Source organism: Pelodiscus sinensis, chromosome 30 (genome assembly GCF_052426305.1).
Source record: "Pelodiscus sinensis isolate ZL-2025 chromosome 30, ASM5242630v1, whole genome shotgun sequence".
Classification (NCBI taxonomy): domain Eukaryota; kingdom Metazoa; phylum Chordata; order Testudines; family Trionychidae; genus Pelodiscus; species Pelodiscus sinensis.
In genome coordinates this window covers 5112196-5125888 of record NC_143081.1, presented here as the reverse complement: position 1 = coordinate 5125888, position 13693 = coordinate 5112196, and the positions used below count along the sequence as shown (strand labels likewise).

At 53.8% G+C, this 13693-nt stretch overlaps 2 protein-coding genes and 1 non-coding gene across 3 annotated transcripts in view; 2 read left to right on the top strand and 1 right to left on the bottom strand.

Annotated features, from left to right (window-relative positions):
- The window catches only part of LOC149521034 (leukocyte immunoglobulin-like receptor subfamily A member 3), a 1043054-nt gene that overhangs the window by 971343 nt on the left and 58018 nt on the right, over nucleotides 1-13693 (bottom strand). The window lies entirely within an intron of this gene.
- Nucleotides 1-13693, top strand: part of LOC149521036 (Fc receptor-like protein 5) — a 238989-nt gene that overhangs the window by 196641 nt on the left and 28655 nt on the right. The window lies entirely within an intron of this gene.
- On the top strand, nucleotides 30-170 carry LOC142821416 (U4 spliceosomal RNA). Its single transcript, XR_012898190.2, has one exon. It is a non-coding gene; the product is annotated as a U4 spliceosomal RNA (small nuclear RNA).

Sequence of the window (13693 nt, the reverse complement as noted above, 5' to 3'; positions counted from 1 at the left end):
GGGTGAGGGCGCCGGGGAATTTTTTCATTATCTTTGCGCAGTGGCAATATCGTAGCCGATGAGGTTAATCCGAGGTGCGATTATTGCTATTTGAAAACTTTTCCCGATACCCCGCTGTGACGACTTGAAATACAGTCGGTATCGGCAATTTTTGGTGGTCTCTGCGGAGGCTGGACAGCTTTGTTCAATAGAAGAAAATATTTGATTTTTCTGTTTTTGCACGAGTGTCACGTGTTTGTTGCGTCACCTGATTTTTTTGGGCTTTTAAGTTTCTTCTGTGATTTCTCATGGTTTGATATAACACTTTGTACTGAAAGCTCCAAGGCAGCTTTTAATTCCTGCTGTTTTCTAGAAACTCAAGTTTTCCAGTGTGTTATAAACCGTTTCTTGTGATAAATGGCTTGTTGGACGTCTTTCATTTTATACTGGTTTATGCTCTTATTGTTATATCCAGGTCATTGCTAAAGATAATAAAAACCACCAGACTCAGAATAAATCCCTGGGGAGCTCCACTAGAGACCTCCTTCCAATCTGACATTGTCCCATTAATAGCTACCTTCCCCTAACACTAAACAATTCAGCAGTTGCCATGAGTTAGCGCACAGCGTTATCTGAGGCAGCACCCGTCACCTCCTGCCCTACAGAGATTTTTCCCAAACGTTGTCAAAATCGGTTTTTTAAAAGCTGCAGTTTGTTTTTGATGTGATTGGAAATTATCTCTAAAAACATGCCCAATTTGACAGCTCTCTCCATAAAGGTCCCTCATCGCGGGAACCGAACCCTGGGACAGAGACAAAGGCCAGGTCTTCTCCAACAACAGAGGCAAATGGCATGAGGCTGTCAACAGAAAACTCCTCTTGCCCCCTAACTCCAGACACATGCAAGTGGTTTGTTCGGTAAATTGGTCTCTCACCAAAGCGAATGAAACAAAGCACCTTCCTCTAGAGCAATGAATGAACTCAGGGCGGTCCGGTGATTGGCTCTTTCCCCGCAGGCTCTGTGTTGTGTCCAGAACCTCCACTCTCATTAGAACATAAAACCCCTCTGGCCGCAAGGATCGCAAAGACCCTTCACAAGAACCAGCAGGTTGAACCGCCCTGGTCCGGCAAACTCGGGACCTGCGTGCAGGTGCAGCGGGCTGCTGGGTCTGCTCTGGCCCCCGAGGGAGGGTGCGGGTGGAAGGAGCGGAGCTGGGGGTTCGCCTCCCCCAAGGGGGCTCCATCCGCCCCCACACGCCAGTGCCTGCGGCTCGCCAGGGCAGTTTCAAAGGGTCCCGGCGGATACGTCACAGCAGCTCCTGCGGCAGCGGCCGGGCCCCCGGTACATTAACTCGTCTGGGGCGCCTGGAGCCCGCCCCTCCCGAGGGTGTTTGTGCGCATGCTCAGTGCCTAGTGTCCCTCTTGTGTTTCCAGCCCCAGCCACGTTCTACCCAATGGCGGATCTGGGGCAGCGAGTCACGGGGCCTGGCACCTGCGCACAATGGGACTCTTGCTCGCTCTGCGTAATACGACCAGGGCCGGACTTGAGTTCTGCCCTTAGGCCTCAGGCCGGCCCCTTATCTCAGGGCTTCTCCCGGGGTGCTCTCATCCTATCACATTCTCTTTCACAGAAGGGGAAACTGAGGCACGGGGAGGCGAAGGGACCTGCCCCCTGTCACCCAGGGGCAAAGGCGGGAACAAGATCCAGGTTCCCTGATTCCCACCCTAGTGCTCCGACACACTGGCCAGCCTGCTTTGTGTCAGCATCATCATCACCATCATGGGCCGGGCAAGGCTGGGGGTCAGCGAACCCAGGAGCTATTTCCGGCAGGAATAACAATGGTAATAAATTGTGGACCCCAGACTGACTCACCCACCGCCCGGGCATCTCACACACAGAGAAGGGTCCAAATTCCAGCAGAGACTCCATGAACCGTGTGCAGCTCTCTGGAGCGTGGGACTGCAGAAGTGCATTAGGAACCGAAATCTAACTTCATGTCGCTTAGAGTAGGGCTCCTAACTCCCCTCGGCTCCTTCCCAATACCAGCGAAAATCACAAGTGAGGAGGGATGTACCGTATAGACCTTCCTGCCTCACAAGGGTCTTTCCTGCTCTCCGCTTGGGGGCTGAGAATTTTAGTGTGAAAAGACCAAATCCCATTTACACACCTTACTGAGTTCGCATTCCCAAATATTGAGGCAGTTTCAAAGCTTTCACACACAGACACACCCCTGCTGGGCTGAGCTCCCTGTCTCAGGCGGACACGCGTGCCAGGCACAGATCGCCACCTGTGGACACAGCTCACACCCCGACATCTCTTATAGCCGCGTTGTGAAACCCGCATGCAAATTCCTGCCCCGGCGCCCTTGTATAAATCCAAGCCCCTGCTGGGAGGAGCCTCAGTCTCCCCGTAGGCAGATAAATGCCGGGTCCTAAATTTGGGGGACCGTTTGCACCTTCACTGAAAATGAACCTGCTGATGATTTTCCTCTTTTTGCTTGGGGCCCCTTCAGGTACGTGGCTACTGGGGACCGAGGGGATCCCCGCAGCACTGACTGCAGAAGAGGAGCTGTTCCAGCAGCCCAGGGGAATAAGGTGCCCGGATTCCAAGGAAAATCCATGGTTGTTGGGTGCCTCAGTCCCTTAGGTGCAGTGTCAGGATGTTTAATTTTCACATGTTCCCGGCTCCCAGGGGACAGGGCCTGGCTCACTCCGTCATTCGCGTGTTTCCCTCCCAGGTGTCCTCTCCCAAGTGCAGCTGAAGGAAACGGGCCCGGGAGCGGCGAAGCCCGGGGAGTCCCTGACACTCACTTGCACCATCTCCGGAAATTCGGTTTCCAGCACCAGCGCCACCTGGGACTGGGTCCGGCAGCCCGCGGGCAAACGGCCGGAGTGGCTGGGCTGCACGTGGTACCGGTCTGGCACGTGGTACACTGAGTATCCCAGCCCGCTGCAGGGCCGAGTGACCATCTCACCGGACACGTCCAGGAACCAGGTCTTGCTGCAGCTCCGCTCGCTGACAACTGCGGACACCGCCACCTATTACTGCTCCGGGAGACACAGTGACACAGCACAACGCCGGGACCGATAGAAAAGGGGAAGCGGTTTTGCCACAGTTCGGAGACATTCTGAGAGCAGCGAAAGTTGTGAACCTGGGGGCGACTCTAGTCCTGTTTCCCCCCTGCTGGGACCCGTGTGTGTCCTGCCCAAGAGGCAATGGAAGGGGGCCATGTTAGTGGCTCTAGCAGTAAGTCAGTGACTCTGCCCCTGGTGTTCTTCGCCGTGTAGGGGCATCTTCATTGGGAGAAATCCTCCAGTTAAAATAGTACCAGGAACTTCACTTTGTTCGAAATACACAAGCACAGAAACTAGCTGTATTCCTTCCAGGTGGTCACATCTCCTCCCAAAGATGGAGACTGGCCCAGTCTGATAGAGGAGCGATGTTACAGGGATTGTGGAATCTTGGCCCTAATTGTTTCATATGACAAAGGGCCCCTCCGGTTGAATGGGCGGTAACGTGTCCTCTTGGACATCCGGCTGCTGCGGTCCTACCCTGCCATCACAGAACCCGAGACATCGGGTCTCCGCAGCATGTCCCTTGCTGCACCGCCCCCAGGCCGGGGCAGGCCCACGTGTACTTGGGAGGGATGGACAGAACCTCACAGTGACCTGTGATGCCTCAGATCTGTCCATGCCTCGGAATTGTCCCTCCCGCAAGGGGATCTGGCAGCCCGCTAGGGAAGGGCTGGACATGCAGCAGGGGGGAGAGATTCCCTTTAATCCCACTCTGGTACAGGCTGAACTATCATCCCTGTTGGCACATTCAGGAGCCACTTCTCCCTGCAGCCTCAGTCAGTCCCACATCTGATGTGCACGCGGAGCCCAAAACCAGCCCTGCACCGCCCGGGTCGCTCCCATTTCTGTTGGAAAACCCCGAGGGTCGGAGTCAGAAGGGCTGAACTGGGCGTCTCCTCGATCAAATCCACGCCCTGACACCCACATGCAAATCCCTGCTGGGTGAGCCCATGTGACGTAATGGGGGGTACCTTGCTGGTTGCTATTCTGGGCAGTGGGTTGTGAGTGACCTCCACTGGCTGCTGTCTGTAGCATGGCCCAGCAGGTCAGGGGATGAGTCATTATGCAAGGGAGCTTAGAACCTGTCTGACAAGTTATCTCCCAGGGAGCGGAACAATGGGAAGAAGGGGAGTGGAGCCCTGGGTGGGGGCAGGGCTGGAAGTGAGTTAGTTAGGTTTCTGTCTGGGAAGCAGGGCAGAAGGAGCTAGGGAGGGGGGCTGGGATTGTAGGGCCCAGCCACACCCTATCTCAAGGGGGGGCAATGAGTCCTCCTAGCCCCAGTTCCTGTAACCAGATTACACCTATGCTGTGGTGTGCTGTATCCTGGAGAAGCAGTAAACTCCCTCTATTTTACTGGCTGGTGGAGTCTGTTTGTGCTATTACGGGGGTGCAGGAGACGGGAAAACCCCAACGGGTCACACTGGTGTACAGCCACAAAGTCTTTTCATCATTAAAAAATGAACAAGTCCAGTTTTTACTGAATGACTCGGGAAAGACTAAAATCTCCTGTAGTGAAAGTGCCGTGCATTGATCAGCAGGTGGCGCTGCTGCTAGAAGGGACGGACTAGCCCCGAGAAGAACCCCCGGCCCGTAAATAGATCGAGGCTCTCCCAAAAGGGGTTTGGGAGTCAGGCCTTAGGCTCCCATAACATCTGGCAACAGCCAGTCTCTCAATCCCTGTGTGAGGAAACACAGTCACCGCCGGCTTCATTCCTTACAGGTGTCCCAAAGTGTCAGGAGGATCCGAGCGACAGACAAGGGGGCTTGGGAAGTCTGACTCCGGTACCCAGAGACCTGGGGCGAGTGAGTCAGATCCCCGAGAGGGTGATTGTCTCTTATAAGGCGCGGGATATGCAAATGAGGGAGTCAGTGTCCCCCTTAAAACTGTTCCTCCCTCTGCCCAGGCTGCACCCGCAGGGACAACCCTCAGCCCCTGTGTCTGGGCAGCGACAAGTCAGTTCAGCACCAGGGACAAGGACTTTTTTGCTCTTAGTAATTTTGGCTGTAGCGGCTTTGGAAGGTATTTTCTTTCTCTGAATAAAGGCAGAGGTGGGAGCTTATTTAATTCTCCTTGTGTTGAAACCAATATTCATAACCGGTCTGTGTTGCCAGGTGTCCGGTCCCAGGTGTAGCTAGTGGAGTCCGGAGGGGATGTGAAGAAGCCCGGAGACTCTCTGCGCCTCTCCTGCAAAGCCTCCGGCTTCACCTTCAGTAGCTACGAGATGAGCTGGGTCCGGCAGGCTCCCGGGAAAGGACTGGACTGGGTCGCTTTCATTAGTAGCCCCAGTGGATCAACCATGTATTATTCCCAGGCAGTCAAAGGCCGATTCACCATCTCCAGAGACAACGCCAACAGCCTGCTGAGCCTGCAGATGACCGGCCTGACGGCAGAAGACACGGGCCTGTATTACTGCGCGAGAGACACAGTGAGTGACAGCCCCGCCGGGCTGGGACAGAAATCCGCCTTGCCTGGCAGAGCCATCGCTGAGTCACGGGCTGTTTCCTCTGGCGCAGCTGCAGGGGAAGCTTCGCTCCGCTCTGCCCTTCGCGGGGAGACCTGTTCACACTCATTTCATCTGCGATCTGGGAGCTGCTCCGGTGCCCGCTGAGTCAACCCCCCCCCCCCCCCGCTCGGTTCCACGGGCGCTGGATCAGGTCCTGTGAGTTCAGTCAGCGCAGACTCCTGCCAGCTTCAAATAAACAGTTTGCCTTCGCGAACGCCCTTCCTAATCATTTCCAGGAAGCTCAGAGCGCACGGCTCTCATCGAATTGCCCTGCCTTGAAGAGAGGGAGAACGGTCCAATGGTTAGTGCATGAAACAGCCACTCGGATTCGCTTCCTTACTCTGCCTCGGAATACCCCTGTGACCGACAGGAAGTCGTTCTGTCTTGCCTGGCCTCAGTGTTCGCCTGCAGAATGGGGGTAACAGCGCGCCTGCCGCAGGGGTGTAATAAGACTGACGCGTTACAGAGTGTGAGGGGTGCGGATCCTGTAGCGATGGAGATCAGATACGTATCCGAAGGCAAAACTTCCGTGAGGTGATTATGAATTGCCTGGAGTTTTTTGGATGCACAAATGGAGACATTTGAACTCCACTGGTGAACAAAATTAAACAAACAAACAAAAAAATTCAGACTGAGAGTTAAAATCCCAGATCCTGCTGAATTTCGATGCCATTTGCGGTCTCAATTCCCGCGGGCTCTTTTGAAATCCCCAAGCCACAGGAGACAGGGTATACATTCTCTTCTCCACAATGATAGAGATGCAGCCGTGTTAGTCTGGTCTAACTGAAACAGAAGACAGAACTATGTAGCACTTTAAAGACTAACAAGATGGTTTTTCAGGTGATGAGCTTTCGTGGGCCAGACCCACTTCCTCAGATCAATTTGTGGAAGAAAATTGGTACAACCATATATACCAAAGTGATACAATCAAAAAATGAATGCATGTGAAATTGACAAATCACATTTTAGAACAGAATGGGGGGGGGGGGGTGGAAGGTTAGTGTCTGTGAGGTGATAGTGTCATAGGGGTGATAATTTGGGAAGCTATCTTTGTAATGGGTGAGATAATTAGAGTCTTTGTATAGACCCATACATGTAAGTGTCAAATTTAAACATGAATGACAATTCTGAAGCTTCTCCTTGAACTCTGGAGTTAAAGTCCCTTCTCCGCAATGTCCTTCATTCCTTTAAGAGGGTTAAATGTTTGTAAACTGAGTTTGAGCGTCCCTTTACCTCAGGAGCTTTCACACATTTCGCTGAGCAGAACTCACTCTGAGGGAGGTCGTGTCCAGGGAAGGGATCCCAGGTGTGGACTCAGCTCACACCCTGTCCTTTTGTATATTAATTCTGGGGAACCTTCCAAGGGAGGTTCCGCTTTAAATACCAACCCTTGGTCTTAAGGAGCCTCGATCTCCTCCAGGAGCAGACCTGCCCGGGTGTGGCTGCTGGGCACAGTTTGCTCCTTCACTGCAGAGAGCGCCCCCTAGTGCTGCGCCAGGGGACACACAGTGACAGGGCAGAGCAGGCCTGCACTAACAGGGGGAAGTGGGTTTTCTACAGTGCGGAGACACTGCGGACTGGGCCATTGGTCACACTGGGGGCGGTGCTCTGTCCGTGACTTTCCGGAGCCTTTACCCTGGGTTATTGCTCACAAAGCTCACGTGTATCTGCCTGGCTCCGGGCCCAGCCGGCCTGACATGCCCATGAGAATGGCCCGGATCAGAGACCCCTGAATGTTCCCGGTCCCCTCCCAGCCAGACAAGGCACCACCCTTGTGCCCTGCATGTGACACAAGCAAGTCACGTGTCGCCCTGCGAAGGGGGGTTAGCTCCCGCCCTTTGCCTTGTGCAGGTTGGTTCGCTCGAAGCATCCCCATCCCCCCCGCCCCTCCCTGCCACCCTGCCCTGAGCGGTACGAGGGGCCGCGACATCCTTGTGTCTTCTCCAGCGGGTGCGGTTACGCCAGGACCCTGTATCGGGCTGTTATGGCACCAGCGCACCTATGGGAGTTGGTCACCGGGGAGGGGTTCAGAAAATCCCTCCTGACACCTCGACACCTAGAACAACCCAGCTCCAGGTGCCCTGTTCCGGGGGATACAGGGACTCTGGAACAGAGCAGGGAACCGGGCCTGGCCAGGCAGAGTCCTAGGGGAGAGCACTGCTCCCTGAGGGATCCTCCCTCGCTCTCTCCTGAATCCCCAGGCAAGTGAACTGGGCTGGTTCAGTGAGAAGGTTTTATGTGTCGCAGGGAGGGAATATGCAAATAGGGGCTGAGCGTCCTGTTTAAATCTCTCTCTCCCTCTGCCCAGAGTGAACTCGCAGGGACCAGCCAGTTCCCTGAGAACTTCCCCCTCCAGCACCAGGGACAATGAGACTTTGGCTGCTTCTAGTTCTCCTCGCTGCGGCTCGGGAAGGTATTTTCTCCCCGATACCCCCACGGCAGGGACAAGGGATTGTTCGGGGGGGGGGGGGGATGCTGCCAGTGATGGGATTTGTAACAGCGCTTAACGCTGGGGTCTCACCCCCTTTATTGGCAAATATGGTTCATGCGGCTCCTTTGGTTCCTGTTGATTTTAATTGGCGGCTCCAATCCATTGCTAATGTTTTAAGTTCCAATTTCCCTGTTTCCCTTCTCCCCAGGGGCCCGCTCGCAGGTGGTTCTGACCCAGTCAGGCCCGGCGCTGAAGAAGCCCGGAGAGGCCCATAAGCTGCAATGCGCTACCAGCGGGTTTGCTCTCAGCAGCTACTGGATGGGCTGGGTCAGGCAGGAGCCCGGGAAGGGGCTGGAGTGGCTGGTTTATTATTACGACGAGGCGAACACCAAGTTCTACGCCGCCTCGGTGCAGGGCCGGTTCACAGCCTCCAAGAGCAGCGCCAACTTCTACCTGCAAATGACCAGCCTGAGAGCGGAGGACAGCGCCGGGTATTACTGCGCCAGGGGCACAGCGAGGGGAAACAAATCTGAGCTCGCACAAAAACTTCTCCCTGCAGGGACCGGGGAGGGATTTCCTGGGGGTTTTTTTTCCGGAGGATCGGGGCCAGTGTAGACGCTTTTTTCCGGCTTTTCTAAAAGCCGGAAAAAAGCGGCGGACATTTTTATTTAAATGCCGCGGGGGATATTTAAATCCCCCGCGCATTTCCCTATTACGATCGCTGAAATTAACATGCCCCTTCCGGAAAAGGGGCCAATGTAGACGTAGCCCCGGAGTCCAGGTGTGTTCTACCCCCCGCTCCATCCTTCCTCTCTGCCCTGCAGTGTGCTAAAGTGCACCACAGAGCCCTTGGTGAGTGTGCACCAGCAGCGTCTGCAACAGCGGGAGCAGGCAAATACCCGCCTGAGCCAGATCTTGTCTGTCAACGTTCACCCCAGCTGGGTCCCCACACGGCCGTATTTACCTGCACCTCCGCAGGTGTGGGGGACCACAGCTCCCATTGGCCGTGGATCACAAATTAATGGATAAGTCTCTCAAAATCTTTTAGCCAGTGCTTGGGGTTTCCCCAAACTCCTGGCGGTCAGAAGCCTGGAGTTGAAGACAGAGCTGGAGCGCTGCAGAATTGCCCTGTTCTGTTCGGTCCCCTTGGATCTCTGGTGCAGGACGCTGTCCCAGACAGGATACTGGGCGAGGGGGACCATTGTCTGAACCAGAACGGCTGCTCGTGTCTCCAATAGGAGCTGGGTGTCTCACACTGTTGGGGTGGGTCCACACAGGGATACGCCCACTGCTGGCCTGGCTCATCCAGTGCAGGCTTTGGGCTGCAAAACTACTGGGCAGACATTGAAGCTGGGTTGGGGGGTGAGCTCTGGAACCCCTTAGGGGGTGGAGGGACCCAGAGCTTGGGTCCCAGACTCAATGTCTACACAGCAACTTTTAGCCCCAGCCAGCTGATGCCACAGCAGCTTCCAGCTCCCTGAAGGGGGGTTCCAAAGAGGCTGGAGAGAGGCTGTTCTCAGTGGGGGCGGATGGCAGAACGAGGAGCAATGGGCTCAAGATGCCATGGGGGAGGTCTAGGTTGGATATCAGGAACAACTCTTCTTAGGAAAGACCCAGCCACAGTCATTCTATGGGGCTTTTATCCTCCTGGACAAGGACCCTTCAGCGCCTTTCTGAATCAGGGTCTTTATCCCGATCCTTCCAGATGCTCCAAATTCTTGGTGAGCTGAGTTAGGGAGCCGCCATTTGCCTCTATGCTGGGGCGCTGTGAGCTTTGACTGTTCCCCTTCCAAGGCCGTTCCCGCTCTGGCACTTCCAGTGCAGAAGGTAGGGGGAGGGCAGGGGGAGCTGCAAGGCACTTTAAAATACCCTGTCACTGAAGGCTTCTAAAACTCCCCAATATCGAGCTTCATGGAATCACAAGATCCTAGGGCTGGAAGAGACCTAAGGCGTCATGAAGTCTAATCCCCTGCCCAAAAGGACCAATCCCAACTCAATCATCCCACTCAGGGCTTTTTCAAGCTGCTTAAAAACCTCTAGGGATGGAGATTCCACCCTCTCCCTAGGTAACCCATTCCAGTGCTTCCCCTCTGATGATTCCATGTGCAGCCTGCTTGATTCCTAGAAATAACATTGAGTGAGTAGGGGTAATGCTGGGGGGAGAGGCTTAAATATGCAGAGGGGCTGGCCAGAGGCAGGACAGGGTGTGGCAGTGACATCACAAGGCCTTTTTTGGTGTCTCCGCTTATTGGTTAAAGGACGTTGACAGGTGGTGAACTCACAGAGAGACCATGACAACGGCCAGGTAGGACAGGATGTGGGGCTGGGGCAATTTCAGATTCCTGAAGCTTTGCAGCCGGGAGTCATTTCAAGGCCTCCTCTGCTTACCTTGAGTGCTCTCAGGCCTTGAACATGAACACGAAGAGAAATCTTCTTGGAGTTTTCTACAAATCCAATTCTGAAAAAAGAGACACATCTCTGCGGAAAAGGTAAGAGCCTGTGACAGATTTGGTGCTGATGTTGCCTGACCTATCCGGTGCTGGCCAAATGCAAGTTGAGGGAAATGCTAACATTGGAACTATTATTTTCCCACCGAGGCTTTTTGTTCCTTACCACTGGGAACAGTGGAATTTGTGTCTTTTGTTTCCCTTTTCCCATAGCTTCCTGCCCTGCCAGAGTCTCACTGTTGAGAGGATGGGATAGTGATAGGGAGAAGACTCAGGACTTTGTTCTCTTTAAGACCCAGCAAATGACCCAGAATGTATCATCTGCTCTGGGAATTGTTCTGCTTCTCTGCATTGGTTGGGTCTGAGCAGTTCCTGATTCTGTCAGGAATGGATTGTTACACCCAACTATCTGCCCTACAGCTGAGGAGGTTGAGGATCTGTGTGTGTGTGTGTGTGTGTGTGTGTGTGTGTGTGTGTGTGTGTGTGTGTGTGTGTGTGTGTGTGTGTGTGTCACTGCCAGGAGTGTATAATATGAGGTGCCCTATTATCTGGAGTCCTTACAGATGATGTGGTGCAGTAGAGCTCCATTTTTTCAGACTTCCATTGTGCAGCTTTCCCTGTTAACCTAATACCCAGCACATGCAGGGCCAGCAGCAGTCAATCCTCCCATGGCCACTAGATGGCGCTGCGGCCTCACACTTCCCTACTCTCCTGACTATCTGAATTTTTGATGCAAAATGCAGGACTATGTAGCACTTTAAAGACTATCAAGATGGTTTATTAGGTGATGAGCTTTCGTGGGCCAGACCCACTTCCTCAGATCAAGTAGTGGAAGAAAATAGTCACAACCATATATACCAAAGGATACAATTAAAAAAAAAAGAACAAATATGAAAAGGACAAATCACATTGCAGAACAGGAGGGGGATGCGGGGGGGGGGGGAAGGAAGGAAGGTAAGTGTCTGTGAATTGATGATATTAGAGGTAGGGAGAGTGGGATGTTTGTGAGTTAATGGTATTACAGGTGATAATTGGGGAAACTATCTTGGTAATGGGTGAGATAGTTCAAATGTTTGTTGAGTCCTTTTTGGAAAGTGTCGAATTTTAACATGAATGACAGTTCAGAGGATTCCCTTTCAAGTGCAGATGTAAAAGGTCTTTGTAGCAGAATGCAGGTGGTTAAGTCATTGAGAGAGTGTCCTTTCTGGTTAAAATGGCAAGAAACTGTTTTCTCTTTGTGATCTTGTCTGATATCTGTTTTGTGGGCATTAATCCTTTGGCGAAGTGTCTGAGATGTTTGTCCAATGTCAAACGTTTCTGGGATTATCTTTTGACATCTCTTGCTCTGTCAGACTTGTCTCTTCTTGGAGTATTTTAACCCAGCCTCTCTTTTTCAGCGGTGTTCAAACTCCGGCACGGGGGACGTCACAGCCCTTTCAGCGGTGGCATCACAGCCCTTCCAATGGACGTCACAGTTCTCCCGGGGGAGTGCTTCCACCCGCTTCTCCAGCTCTGCCCTGCTGCTGTCGCCTGTCTAACTTACTGAGCCGGGGCCCCCACCGGTTGCAGCTGTTCTCTAGTATGGGAGCGCATCTCAAGCCCAGAAAAAGATCCATTCTGCCTGCCCTGGGCGAAGCTGGCTGCTGAGTCAGCGGGCGGAACAGAGGGGTCACACGGCACCGCCATGCCCCTACGGCCCATCCAGCCTCCTCCTGTTGTGGCCGCTGGCCCTGCCACCACCCGCGTGCAGCCTAAGAAGCAGGTGGCTCCTAAGAATCCAGCACCGCCGCCCAGGGAGAGGAATCCGCGGGGGGCACCCCAGGCGGGGACCGGCCCTTTGCCCAACTCCCACCTCTGCGCCTCCCAGCAGCAGCACCATCAGCATCAGCAACAGCAGCAGCAACAACAACAGCTACAGCTGCAGCTGCCGCAGCAGCCATGGAGGTTGAGCCCGACCCGTACCCACAGCTGCTCCCTCAGGAACCCAGGTGCGGCACCGAGGCCAGAGCCAGAGGCTGCAGTCCCCATGACGCAGTACACGATCAAACTCACGGCCAAGGCGACCTGGCTGCTGCTGCACTGCCACCTGGAGAACCAGTGGGGGTGGATGAATCCCTTCGATGGCACCGGGCTCCTGCCAGGCTCCCAGAGCAGGGCCGGCCTGGACCTGACCTCCTTAATGAAGATCTCACTGCTGAACAAGCAGAACCGCTACGACGAGGAGTACGAGGAGGATCCAGCGCCGGGGGTCATGGACCAGGAGCTGGTGCGCAGGTGCATGGAGTGGCTGCGTGGGGTGGAGGATGTGAAGAGAGTGGGCATCTGGAAACCCTGCCCCACCTGGATAAACCCTGAGCCTGAGGGGCAGAGAACCATCTCGCCGCCGCTCCTCGCGGCAATAGCTGAGGCTGCCCGTGTGCTGTGCCTGGGAGCGGAGTTCATCCGTCCTCTCTGACACCTGGTCTTGTGACCGTCGCATCCCGCTCCACACGTTCGTGTCTGCAGACTCAGCCACGAGAGATCAGAGATTCAGTTCCCAGTTTAACCAGCGAGGAAACGGACTTACTCTGGCCAGACAGAGGCAAGGGACAGCTGTCCATGTGAAATGCGCTGGGACACACAGGGGTCTGTTCAATGTAAATGGGAGGATGGGGGGGGGGGGGAGAAAAGCAATACATATTCATCGTTGCTATGGCTTGTGTATTTTCATTCGCATGTTGTGGCATTTGGGGAGAGAAAAAATTGGGGCAGGCTTATCAGTGTTGCACACAGGCTTCTCCCGAAACAACTGACATGCTGGATGTTTTTCATCTGAAAGAAGGAGCCACGACTTTAATAGATGATGGACAGGATTGGGACGTTAACCCCTGTGCTTTGAGGCTGTTTAAATGTGACCAAACATGAGCAGAGAAATGTTCTCAGCTAGTTCACTTACTGTAACACAACAGGTGCTTCATATTCTGCCATAGTCACGCCAGTGTCTTTGTAGCAAAAACTGACTCGTGACACTTGCAGGAATTGTTCACCATTTCTGAGTCTGGTTAGGGAGGAGAAGATGAAGAAACTTGTTAAAACTATGGAGCCTTTATCAGAAACGATCACACAAGTGTCTTTGAGTTAAGTAACAAAAGTCAATCAAACAAAAAGAAAACAATATCCTCTGTGCAATACAGAGACTCAAGATAGTGGTCAGTTACTGGAGAAGGATAAATGGACTGATTTCCTTTTTAAAAGAAACTACTTTGTAAAGGGAGGAAG